Source organism: Falco naumanni, chromosome 5 (genome assembly GCF_017639655.2).
Source record: "Falco naumanni isolate bFalNau1 chromosome 5, bFalNau1.pat, whole genome shotgun sequence".
Lineage (NCBI taxonomy): Eukaryota > Metazoa > Chordata > Aves > Falconiformes > Falconidae > Falco > Falco naumanni.
In genome coordinates this window covers 54589690-54601614 of record NC_054058.1, presented here as the reverse complement: position 1 = coordinate 54601614, position 11925 = coordinate 54589690, and positions in this window count along the sequence as shown.

The following is an 11925-nucleotide window of genomic DNA, read 5'->3' as shown; positions in this document are numbered from 1 at the left end:
AATTATCGTCAACATATATGGCATTTAATGTATCAGGAGTGCTGAGGTTCCTTATAAGTAGAATAATTAAAAAATAACAACGCCAGACCAAAGGGGATGCTGAGACCAGAATGAGTGTCAGTATGAATTTTCATTAGGCACATCTGGAAGGTCTGAGAATGTATTGTGCAACCAAGTCTATTAAAATTAACCAGTGTGATAGCTGCTGACACAGCAACTGAGCTGCTTATACCAAAGACAACCCCACAGCTGGGGTAAAACAGCACACATCCCCACACAGACCAGTGAACACCAGTTGATTCAGAAGCATTTTTTAAAGAATCTTCAGGTGCTGAAAAATGGGCAACGCTGAGAATTACCACTAGGTTTATAAACTGCTGCCAAATCCTTTGTGGTATATGAATGATAGACTTTAATGAAATGTGGCATTTTCTTCCACAATATACTCTCAAAAATATGTGTTACAATAAAGATGATATCTGAGAAGCTTTCATCCTCCCAGTCTTCTGTTAATAAAACACAGACACTAATCAGATGTTGCCTTTTAAGTGCAAATCAGAGCAAAGATTCACATTCTTAAGGGTATTTTTACAGTGCTTTGTCCTGCTGTCAGATATGAAATGTGTGCAGGCTGCAAATGGGTAACTGAAGATACTTCTTCCCTGGGATAACTTCAGTGTGTTTCTATTATTCAGACCAGATTCCAGACATACCGAGCTATCCTCCCCACGCTGGCTTTATGCATGAGAAAAGTAGGTATTTGCAGAGAGGATAACGTGTTAGGGGTGGCCAAAGGGCCTTGTCCTCTTCTTCACTGCCTGGTGAAGCTGCAGCTCTGGAAGGCTCATCTGGTTTCTACTGCTGAGAGAGGGTGGAGAAGCGTTGGGGTAGCTGCTACTCCCACTCCTTCTATGTCTTCAGCGACAGCAAACCCATCTCCCAAAGGCTCTTCCCCCAACCCAGTTCACCTTCCACATGAGATTTATCCACTAGCTTGTCCATCCTTCTCCCCTGAGAGATGCCCTGGCCCTGCTCAGATCACCACTCCTCCATTGTGCCTGGGCTGCTGAGGAGCCTTCAGCACGCTGTGCCGTTCACCTGGACCACAAAACAGAGTTGGAAGAGGTCTTTACAACTCCACTTCTGCTTCCAAATCTTTGAAAAATGTACATTAACACCTACTTTTCATTTCTAAAGCATAAGACATCATTTATACAGTGGAATTTACCCATGACTAATAAGATTTCACCTACAGTAATTTCTCCGGAACAGCATCAAATGCATTAAAACTAAGAAAGAAAGATCCCTGGCTTCTTTCCCATCAAATGTCAGTAGTGAAAAAAAAAAAAATTACAATTTTTTATAAAATTTTGCATGGTTGTAAGATAAATGGTTGTTTCTTCCAAAGGAAGAGAGCACTGTGAGGGTTATGCCTCCAAATGAAGGGAAACCGAAGTCACAGCTCAATGATTTTCATTCCTGATAGCCATGTCTGCACTGTGTGGGACCAGAGGACCCACTGCCATCCATCATAGCTCCCTCCTTGTCGGTGTAACCAGATTTCTTTCCAAAAGAACTACTGGGCACCGAGGGGATAGTGCATACCAGCACAGGATGCCACCGTACAGGCCAGATATTGTCCCCACATGCACCTCAGCACCTCACTGAGGACCACCCTGTACAGCAGGAGGGATGCAGCCAATGTACCTGTCCTACATCTGGAAGCAGCAGCCACATAAAGTAGCACACAGAGATAAAGGTGTACTTCAGAAGTTACCAAATCAGAGATTTCAAAGAGCTCCAGCAACCAGGCTGGGCAGCGAAGAGGAGCAGGCAGCATCTGAACATACCACAGACCCAGTGGTGCTGTAATGTGGGTACTGGTTAGTAAGCTAATTACCTTACTATCTATAAAAAGGAAACCTCTTTACCTCAGAGTATTCTTTATGTTAGCAGCTGCCCTTGGCACCTGTCAGCATCAGGTAGTAGGTGCCTCCACGGCCCAGAGACAGCCCAGTGTTGCTGCTGGAAGCTCCAAACCTAAACCTTTCCTGTTTGCACATCTCACAGAAAGGGATTTTCCACTCTTCACTCACCCCAACCATTTAGCACTGAGATGATAAACTCATACACAAATAACCTTGAGGTAGTCATGTTCAAGTATATCCTCACACAAACATTTTTGAGGATTTTAAATTATAAGGAAGCGATTTACCAGGCTGTGGTAAAGGAGGTATTGGGCTGTGAAAAGAAGGAAATAATCAGGGAAAGAAAGGTTTTGTTCTGCTGTACATCTCTCTCTTCATACATTGCAAAGAGAGAGTAATAAGCAGTGAGTCATAAGCAGAGTTTCACTGGAATGAAAAAGGGCAGAAATAGACCAGAAAGTACAGCCGATCCTTTCAAGATCCCCCACAGCATAAATATCCAGATCTTCATTAATTAAGGCTGTGATGTAAATTATTGTGATTATTGCAAATTAATGCTGGGAACCAATCCAACAGAGTGGTCCAATAGATATCACTGAAATGTGGAGGCACATATGCTTTTCCTCACAATGCCACTGGGAGCCTCGTCTCCTTCCATGGCTCCCCAGTATGTACATGCTCCTGGCGAGGCATTTAACATCATGCTTCCAGCAGCTCTGAGGCCTTAAGGTGTAGAAAGAATGAGGTGAAGCAATTCTTAGGTTTATTCCAAATTTAGCAGATTTTCAGAGCCTTAGAAATAGTCATTTGACATTTGGTAAAACCTTTTCCATGGATACAGAAGACTCAGACAAAATACTAGGGAAAATGTCGTCTGATAATTGTTGAAAGAATAACTTACAGAAGGGTCTCTGCTGCAGTAAAATATCCTCTCTTTGTAGTCTCACCCACGTAGTTCTTGTGTGGATGAAGTCCTGTCTCTAGGGGATAACAGCAACTACAAAGGCCCACCAGAGTTTTTTCCAGTTTCCTCTTGTCATTAACACTGATACTATCCAGACGGGAATGCTGTGACTATCTGAGTAACACTGAATGGCGTGTTACCCACGACTTCTGACAGTGCTTGGTTGTAAGTCTCCAGCTAGGTATTCCAGGAGAATTTCAGGTTAAGTGAAAGCATCAGCACCTGAAGTTATTCTATTATTTGTGATATGATAGCAACAAGAGGACAGTGACCCAGGATACCAGAGACTGAAAGAATAAACAGACTGTCCCTTTTCCACAGCTTTCCTTCCTGCAAGAAACAAAATGTACTGAGGTCATTGCGTTAAGATCCTGTTCTGTCTGCAAGGCCAGGAGTACAGAGGAGACTGGGAAGCCTGGCCGGAGAGCCGCTTGCTTCTCAAGCCCAAGGTGTTAGAGCAGATCATCCTAGTTTGGAAAGAGGCCCGCACTTCCAGAACTCAGGTATTTTCTTGAAAATGACACACTGATCCTTGAGAACTGGTCACATCTGATGTGTTCTTCGGGCCACTGTGGGAGAAGAGGGAAGACTGGATCTTCCCCTTTCCCTCTGTTCTGCATTCTTTACGTTAACTCATTTAGCAGCAAGTTTTTCTCTGTTCATGACAATCTTTCTATTGCCAGGGAAACCTGACATCTGGTTATCACCTGATTTAAAAGGAACATACAAGACATCCAGCCTACCTTATGTTGCCATATGCATGTATTTTAGTTCAAGTACATCACTGACAGGACAGTTAAGTAACTCGAGTTTTCCACAATGTATCTTCCAAGTACGCTCATCACCCTGTAAGACATCCTTCTGTTGCAAGTGACTGCAAAATCTTCCCATTCTAAATTTGTCAATGTCAGCTTTCCTGATTGCTTATGTGGCAATCTATTTTGTCTTATCAGGACCCAGCCCCACATCTCAATCTATGTCACTCTTTCCCACCTCTTGCACCTGAGTGCCCCCATCTGAACTCTGTATTCTTTCATTCCTCCTCCTTTACCTGCATTTCCAACAACCAGGATCCTTCTCATTCATGAAAGGCAAGCTGCAAGTCCTCAAGCCATCCTCCCCTCCATCCAAGCCATCCTGAGCTGACCCACGTCTGGCATCCAGAACCAGAAGCACAAATCCAGGCCTCAAAGCAATGCATGTGTGAGGTAACAGCAGCACAATGGGAGCTCAGAGCTCTGGATGCACCCTTCTGCCAGTGGGTGGAGGTGCCTGTGTCATGTCTCCTGAAAAGCTCCCCCACAGTGAGCTGGGAGAAGTTGTGGCTGCTGCTTCCCATTCAAACATCTCATACAACACTTGAGCAAGGTCTGGTCAAGTGTCATAGTTGGAAGAGCCACCAGCATGTGGTCTGTATTTCCTTGTCTGCAATGAACATCTGGATGTGATCTGAGAGGAAACTCTGCTTAACTCTGCGTAGTGATCGCTGCCACCTCTGAAGGGGCAGGCTGAGAAATTCCACTCTGCAGCTGACCTGCTGGTCACCAGCACAAGCGATCTTATGTGCTCATGGCAGATGGCCACTGTGAAAACACAACATATTTAATGAAGTTTTACAAATCTCCAGGGAATTAAGAGAATGATGTGAAGAAACATGCCAGCTTTGACCTATGCTCTGGATTCAGCAGATCGCTGACTGTGAGCAGCTGGTGGGATCACTTCAACATCTTGGGGCTGGTCCTCTACACAGGACGCAGCCTGACGTGCGGATGATGCAGTGGCAGAGAAGTATAACCTGTGGCTCACATCTCACTGGGGCTGCCAAAAGCCAGGATCTTAGAGCAGGGCTTGATCCCAATGCCATGATATGTCCAGGAATATTCTTCAGTCATCCCAAATAGACATCTTTGGCATCTAAATTTCCAGCTGAGACACTGTCTGGAGACACAACTGAGAAAAACTGGTAACTGAGGTAGCAGAGAAAGGCCAGCTCTCACAGAGCCAGACAAGAATTTCCATTTTTGTGTGTTGTGCTCTGTACCATTGCCTTTCTGAGATCAAGTCCACACCTCCCCATGCTCACTGGTTGGCCCAAGAGACCTTCTCCTCCTCATGGCCTTCTCAGCAGCACATCCTGACTGCAGGCATGAGGCATCTGCAAGATGAAAGGCTTCGAAGCCGCTCTTGAAGATGAAGAGAGGGAAGATGAAGTGCTTGTTTACCTCCCTAGTCCTGCATTTTAAGCTCAGCTAGGTCACTTACAGCAGTGGACAGAGTATATATCTTCAGTGCTGCCACTTTTTAACACGTTGTACAATTTTTTTAAAAAAATTTCTTTTAGCCTTCAGATCTTAATTTGATATTACTTTTGGTCTTTTCATACACCTTACCTATAAGTCTTGCACCTTAGATTCATGATTTTGGGGAAGGTTTAATCCCAAACTTTTGCAGAACTATTTACAAACTGATTAAAACCTGGAACAAGAGACAAGCTGGTGAAATAGCACACACCAAAAGGCAGCCATTTGGTGTGACACAGGAAATGCAGATTCTTTCAAACCCACTTTGCTTCATCATTTTGGCCCATTTGATCCTACAATTATGATTATTTTAATGTTATTTTGGAAAAAAATAACTTCAAAGAAAGCTACTTCATTGTGCTAATTCTCAGTGTTTCTAACAGTTTGGTTACAGTCATGGATTATGATAGCATGTACACACTGAGCAGCAATCACAGTTGCAACAAATTTAAGTTTTTAACCGCACTGTTCCAAGTGTTCATTAATCAATATGCTTATCAAGTTGGGTTTTAATGTGCTCTTATTCTTCTGGCAGCAAGCGCAGTTTACTTGCATATGGAGTGAAAGATTTATCACTGTTCTCTAATATAAAAATAAGTGAATGACCTCCATCACCATAACAGCAGAACAGCCAGTTTGGCTTGCAGTCCTTGCGTAGGACTGTGATGGAGCAATACATACTATAGCTACAAAGTACATACCTAAACGTGTAACACAGAACCTGGAGCGCTGAGATGGCCACACAGGTTTTGGTATGTGAAACAACTGTGCGCAGCCTTGCACTTTTGTGCTTGCTGAGTATCTGCAAGCAGATCCAGTCTCTCAGCATAAATGCAAAGTAACTTTAAGGCTGCTGTAATTTTCATCTGCATTGAACAAGAGCAGGAAAACCTGTAGAGTAGATGTTGTGGGGTTTCTAATTCAGGTAGGTTTTCCCAGAAGAAATAACAGAAGCTTGAATCTAGGACCAAGTCCCTTGCCAAACCTCATATTCCTCCTCTGAACTGGAGGGTTGCTACAAGTACTTTATGGTGGAAAAAATACTAGGTATTGAGAAATCTGCCTGCTATTCCTAGTATTCCTTTCAACTGCAGCTGAACTTTTTGAAATCACATTTGACATTAAAATTCAGTGTGAGGTAGACATCAGAGAGAAAGTATGGTTGAATCAGTTGAAGTTTCTCCACGAAAAGCAATTGAAAAAGGAGATAATATAAAAGGCTTAGACAGTCCTAATAAAGGCATCTAAAAAGCACAGTTTCAATAAATAGATAAATGCATGATGTTCTCAGTACAAAATTCTGTACCACTCATGCCATAATAATCAGTTTTCATTTTAATGTAACAAAACGCAACACTCCCACCATTGCCTTTAATTCCCATGTAACACAAGATCAATTACACTTTTTTTCAGACAGCTGTTCTTTTTCTTCACATTCTGCTTCAGAAGAAATCATTAATATCTTTAATATAGGCATAAGCTTGGTACTGTTGTAATGTTGCTATCCAAAACAGATTACAGAAGCAGGTTCATCAGCTGAAAAATCTTGGCCTCATAATATATTTTTCAGTCTAGGAGAAAATGGTCTGGTTTATTAATGGCTGCTGTTTACTCAGAGTTTTTCTGCAGATAAAAATAATGCAGCTATATTGCTGTCTCTGTGGCAATATACGTATTTTTTCATGGAGATATTAAAGGAAAAGTACTGTTCTTATCATTTATTGTATCTCTACTATCAAGTCCCAGCTGAAGTAAGGACCTCGGTGTACTGGATTACAACCGTGCAATATTATCTGTCTCTCATGTATTATACCCACCTGTCATGTATTTTCCCTTGCAGAATTAGTATTGAAAGAAGAGAAAATGAGGATGCATTCAGTAACTCTATTCAAAAGGGAGATGTATAAAAGAATAGCTATGCCATTAAGTAGCTGTTTATTTTGAAGGGATAAAGATGAGTTTGCTTCACAGATACTTCTGATTTTCTTTGTTACCACTCTATTTAGGCAGAGAAAATAGCTTCTAGTAGTTTTTATAGTTAACATTACAAAAGCTTCTATTTTGGTTTGAAACGTTCATTTGACAGTAGCATTTAATAACATACCTTGATGACCAAAAATAATTTATTCTAAGCAAGTAAAAAGAATGTGTTTTATTTCCTGATAATCACTGAAAGGTGGTGGCCAGATCTTACAAAGCTGCATTCAGTTCAAGGTGGACTTTGTACAGCAAAGATCACTTCAGACCACTTCTATAGTCCTTTTGTGTGAACATAGCAGTTCCCAACAGAAATTAAAACAGATTTAAGAAAAATGTTGAAAAATACTGTAAATAGACACTGGTGTTCTCTTCAGTCTTATAAGTCATACTTGTCCTGATGCTATTCCTCTTTCCACAAATTTTATTTACAGTTTCATTGTACAGATATTTGCAGGAAGGAGAGCTGAACAAACAGTATTTTCATTATGGGGTGATTCAGCTATTTTCATATTTGTTCTAAATCAGATTGGAACCAATTTTTATGGGAAGAAAACACATGAAGAATTTCAGTTGAGAAATGCTGAAGTGTTTGCTGGATATGCAGTCATGTAACAGCCAGGATTTATTATGGACTCTGCAGAAGGGATGCCCTGGTGCATGGTAACAAGGGCAACTTATTCCAAGGACCTGAAGCACTAAGGTTATAGTTCAGATTAAGCAAATCCAATGCAATCTATTTTGTTTCAGTTCTCTAGTGCAACAAGTTTGTAAATTTAAGATTTTCTTGTGAAAATTTGCTATTTTGCAGAACTTTATTAATGGTTAAAACTCTGATTTTCTGGGAAAATCCCTAGTCAGGTCCAGAAGAAAGTGGATCTTAGAGCTGCATGCTGACATATTAAAGGTGAATTAAGTTTTAAATAAACCCAAGCAGGTTAAGTACGCACTCATCCAGGCAATTGTAACTGTGACTCCCCCCAGCAATGTCAGCTACTCAGCAAGGTGTGAGAAGTTGATGTTTCACTATGAGAACTCTTGTCATCCACTCTATGGGATAAGGCAATTTGCAGAATAAAAAACAATTCAAGAGGTTTCACCAAACAAATTTGAGGAAATCATGATACGCTCATAAAAAAATTGTGAAACAAAAGAAAGGCTGACTGTCACAGAATATATATTGCTGCTATTCCCTTGGATATAAAGTAGTTTCAACTACAAGTTATCAAGAGTGTCATTAAACCCCCTTTCAGAACAGAAGTTGCTCTTCCTCAGCTCATTCAACTGTTTTTGTATTATCATTTAGGAATTCCAACATAAATATTTAGCCATAAGGAACTGCTGCAAGCAAAATAAGACTTGTGCACAAAATGCTTCAATTTAAAATAGAAACAGTCCTCCTTTGACAAGGTTAAATGCAACTTCTAACACTCTAGGGATGCCAGCAGATAAAACATAGAAATAAAAAGCAGGGAGCCAAAAGACACATATGGAGTTAACAATGCTCTTTAGAACCTCAGCAGAGGGCTGAGAAGCACATTTTTAAAATAGTTAAGCCTGAGAGTGCATATCAATGTGAGCATCTTGTGAAATCAGGGCTGTCTTGTGAAATCAGGGCTGGTGTTCTCTCACAAGGGAGCGCCTTCCGTGAGCCCTGCAGGGGACAGGGCCACAGCTCAGGTTTGTGGGATGGGAAAGAGCAGCTCCTCTGCCCTGCCTCTACCAGAGGTCCTCCCTTCTGCGTACAGTTGCTCCTAGGCAGCCTGTGGGCATTGGGATTTGTCCTTGAGGCTGCTGTGATGGGTGCTCCTGCATCCAGCCAGCTATGTGAGTGATGATTGTGCTGAGCCTTGTGCGACATCGTGGGATGATACAGATCACTCTGCACACCAAAATCTCGGCCAGCACTCAGTGAGGCAGTACTCTGACCTCCGCTCTTCACCTTTGCAATTATTTGCATTCCAGCAGGGCATGGTTCAGCATTCAGCTGGCTTGGGAATTTGGGGGCTGAACACAGTTACAAGAAACTTTTGACATCTTTTGATCTCAAAAGTCTCCTTTGTAATTACAACTGAGTTGTTGCCTTTCCACTCTGGGGAATGTTATCCTACCTGTAACTGAATGACAAAGGAAGAAGATGGATAGGTACTACAAGGAGCTGGGAGCAGACCCAATCTTTTTCACAATGCAACAGCTGTGATTTTCATGACAGCCCACACTTTTGGTAACTTCCCCTGCAAAACATGCCGCTCTGCTGGCAATGACGCCAGGGGAAATCAAAAAGTATGCCTGATTTTGACCTGCTCTACACTTGTGCACCCACGCATCAATCCGCTTGCATTGCTGGATTTATACTACATCCAGTTAGAGGAGAACTGGGCTACTTATTCAAGAGCAAGCTCTCTCCAACACAATGTATACACCATGACAATGCCCGGACTGATCCAGTTACACACCGAACGGGCATCTCCATACCATCTGGCAAGAGGCAGCACTGGGGTGCAGCCATGTCCCGTCCCGTCCCCGTCCGGTCCCCGTGTCCCCCCCCCTCCCCCCGTGCACAGCAGTAGGGGGCCACAGGCAGCCTGGAAGGCAGCTGTCCCAGCGCAGGGGCAGGATGCTGCACGCGGAGATCACTCGTTTAGACCAGGACAGACTCAGTCATACCACCCAGACGGGACACCTCCTTCTTCCACTTGAATCTACATATGTTATAATGTCATATACCACCTACAAAAGCTTAAAGTGTTTTATAGTTCATATATGACTATGTGTACAGGCACATGAATGCATGTGCATAATACAGCTATTTCAGTTTTCCTATGGGGAGAATTCTTTCCCTGTACTGGATAAGACGAAGCTGCCAACCTTGGGCAGCTTTTTTTTCTTTCTTATACCACATAAAAACTTAGCTATTTAGATTGAATTTTAGTGTGAATCATACGATCACATTGAAGCTTCAGAATGTAAGTGCAGAATTCCCTTTTGGCATTAATGGTATTTATGAAAGAAACCAGAAAAACTTGTTCAGATTTAAAGTGTGGTGATGTTTTTCCTTCTGGCTGTTTTTAAATTTTTATATTGTTTCTGCTAAAGGAAAAGAAAAAGCAGTCTGAAGAGCTTTACATGAAAAAATATCAAAAGATCCATGACCCTGAAGGAGATTCTCACATCAAGTTTCTGTTGTAACAGCAAAAGTTTTCCACATAGATTTTGTTGTTGGTGTCAAATTAATCTCTGTTTTATTAAGAGCACTGTGAGCTCACATGCACTTTTCATTATACAAGATATGCAACTACTCTGTTGATGGCTGGCAAGGAATGATATGCAGAGACACTGAGAACTTGTTTGGAAGAGACTGAAGAGGAGGAACACATGACTCATGCAAAAATTTATTTTTGCATTGTGTTTCTACAACAGGTAACTGTCTACAAGCCTGAGGAGCCCAAGCTGCTGGGATTTCGTGTTCTCTGTCACAGAGAGCCCGTGCTGGCTCTGCGTCTGGGTGGTATGATTTCATCGGGGCAGCCCTCCCTGAGAGTCTACTGGGGAGAAGCAATGGCCTGGGCTTGTGCGCAGGTTGTGGGGAGATTATCAGGAATAATGCTGGATATTTCCTCTGGCACTTCTGCCATGCTGACACCTGCATTATTTCATTTTGCTGTGACCATTGCTGTTACAGAAGCCATCAAAACTAAAATACATGCACTGCAGCTCCCCTTCACTGCTATCTTTGGTATAACGATTATCACCACAAAAAAGGACAGAAAATATGATTAAGTTCTAATCCTGCCAGTGTTGGCACATGACTAATTTTACATGGGTGAGCAATTCCAGCAAATGGTCATATAAAAATCTATTTGGGTTTATGCGTTCTTGCAGTATTGCTATTATGAGTAAGTTTATTTTTCTGAATCAGATACAGTTGATGATGTGTGCATGAGGAAACAACAGGAAAAGGTGAGTGTTGAAGGCAGCAATACGAAAACCTATTTTTGATGAATTACAATCACCGTGACTTTTTATACAAATTACTATTTAGCCAGAATTTAACTCCGGATGCTAAATATAGCTGTGGGCACCTGATGGAAACATTGTTTCTCAGAGCTTCTAAGCACACAGAAATTTTGCCTAAGCTAAAAGGTGGCTGTGAAGCCAAGTGGAAGAACTTTCTGAAAATCAGGTTTGCTTTCCTTGGCAGCTTCAGAACTAGTTGGAAACGAGTTCTAACCCTATAGTTTCCACGAAGCATTCATGGCTGTGTTGTGCAGAATAACAACATCAAAGTGGCTTAAATGGCTATGAATTTCCTGCAGGAAGGTCTCCACAACAATGTTTAATATATGGCTATAAATTTACAGACGATGTTGTTTACATCAATAGCATTTACTATGACCCACGAAATTACTTTTTATTCATTAAATCAATAGTTTCCAAACTTCATTTTCACCAAGGACTGGAGTCTTTGCTGCAATATTATGATGGAACTAATAACGTTGTTATTATGATAATAGTCCAAAAAAATCATAATCCATATTACTGAATTAATAACTTTATGATTCCTGGATGCTTTTTCCCACCTTACCCAGACACCTCTTTTATTCCTGCCTTGCTTCAGCCCTCTGCTGCCCCATCTTAAAATCTCAATCATTTTTCCCTACAGGGTAGCTGGTACTCCCCACAAACCCCTCCTCACCATGTCCTTTCCCAGGAGGTACAGGGACTTGTGACCCCACAGGGGCACTATTCCCAGTGT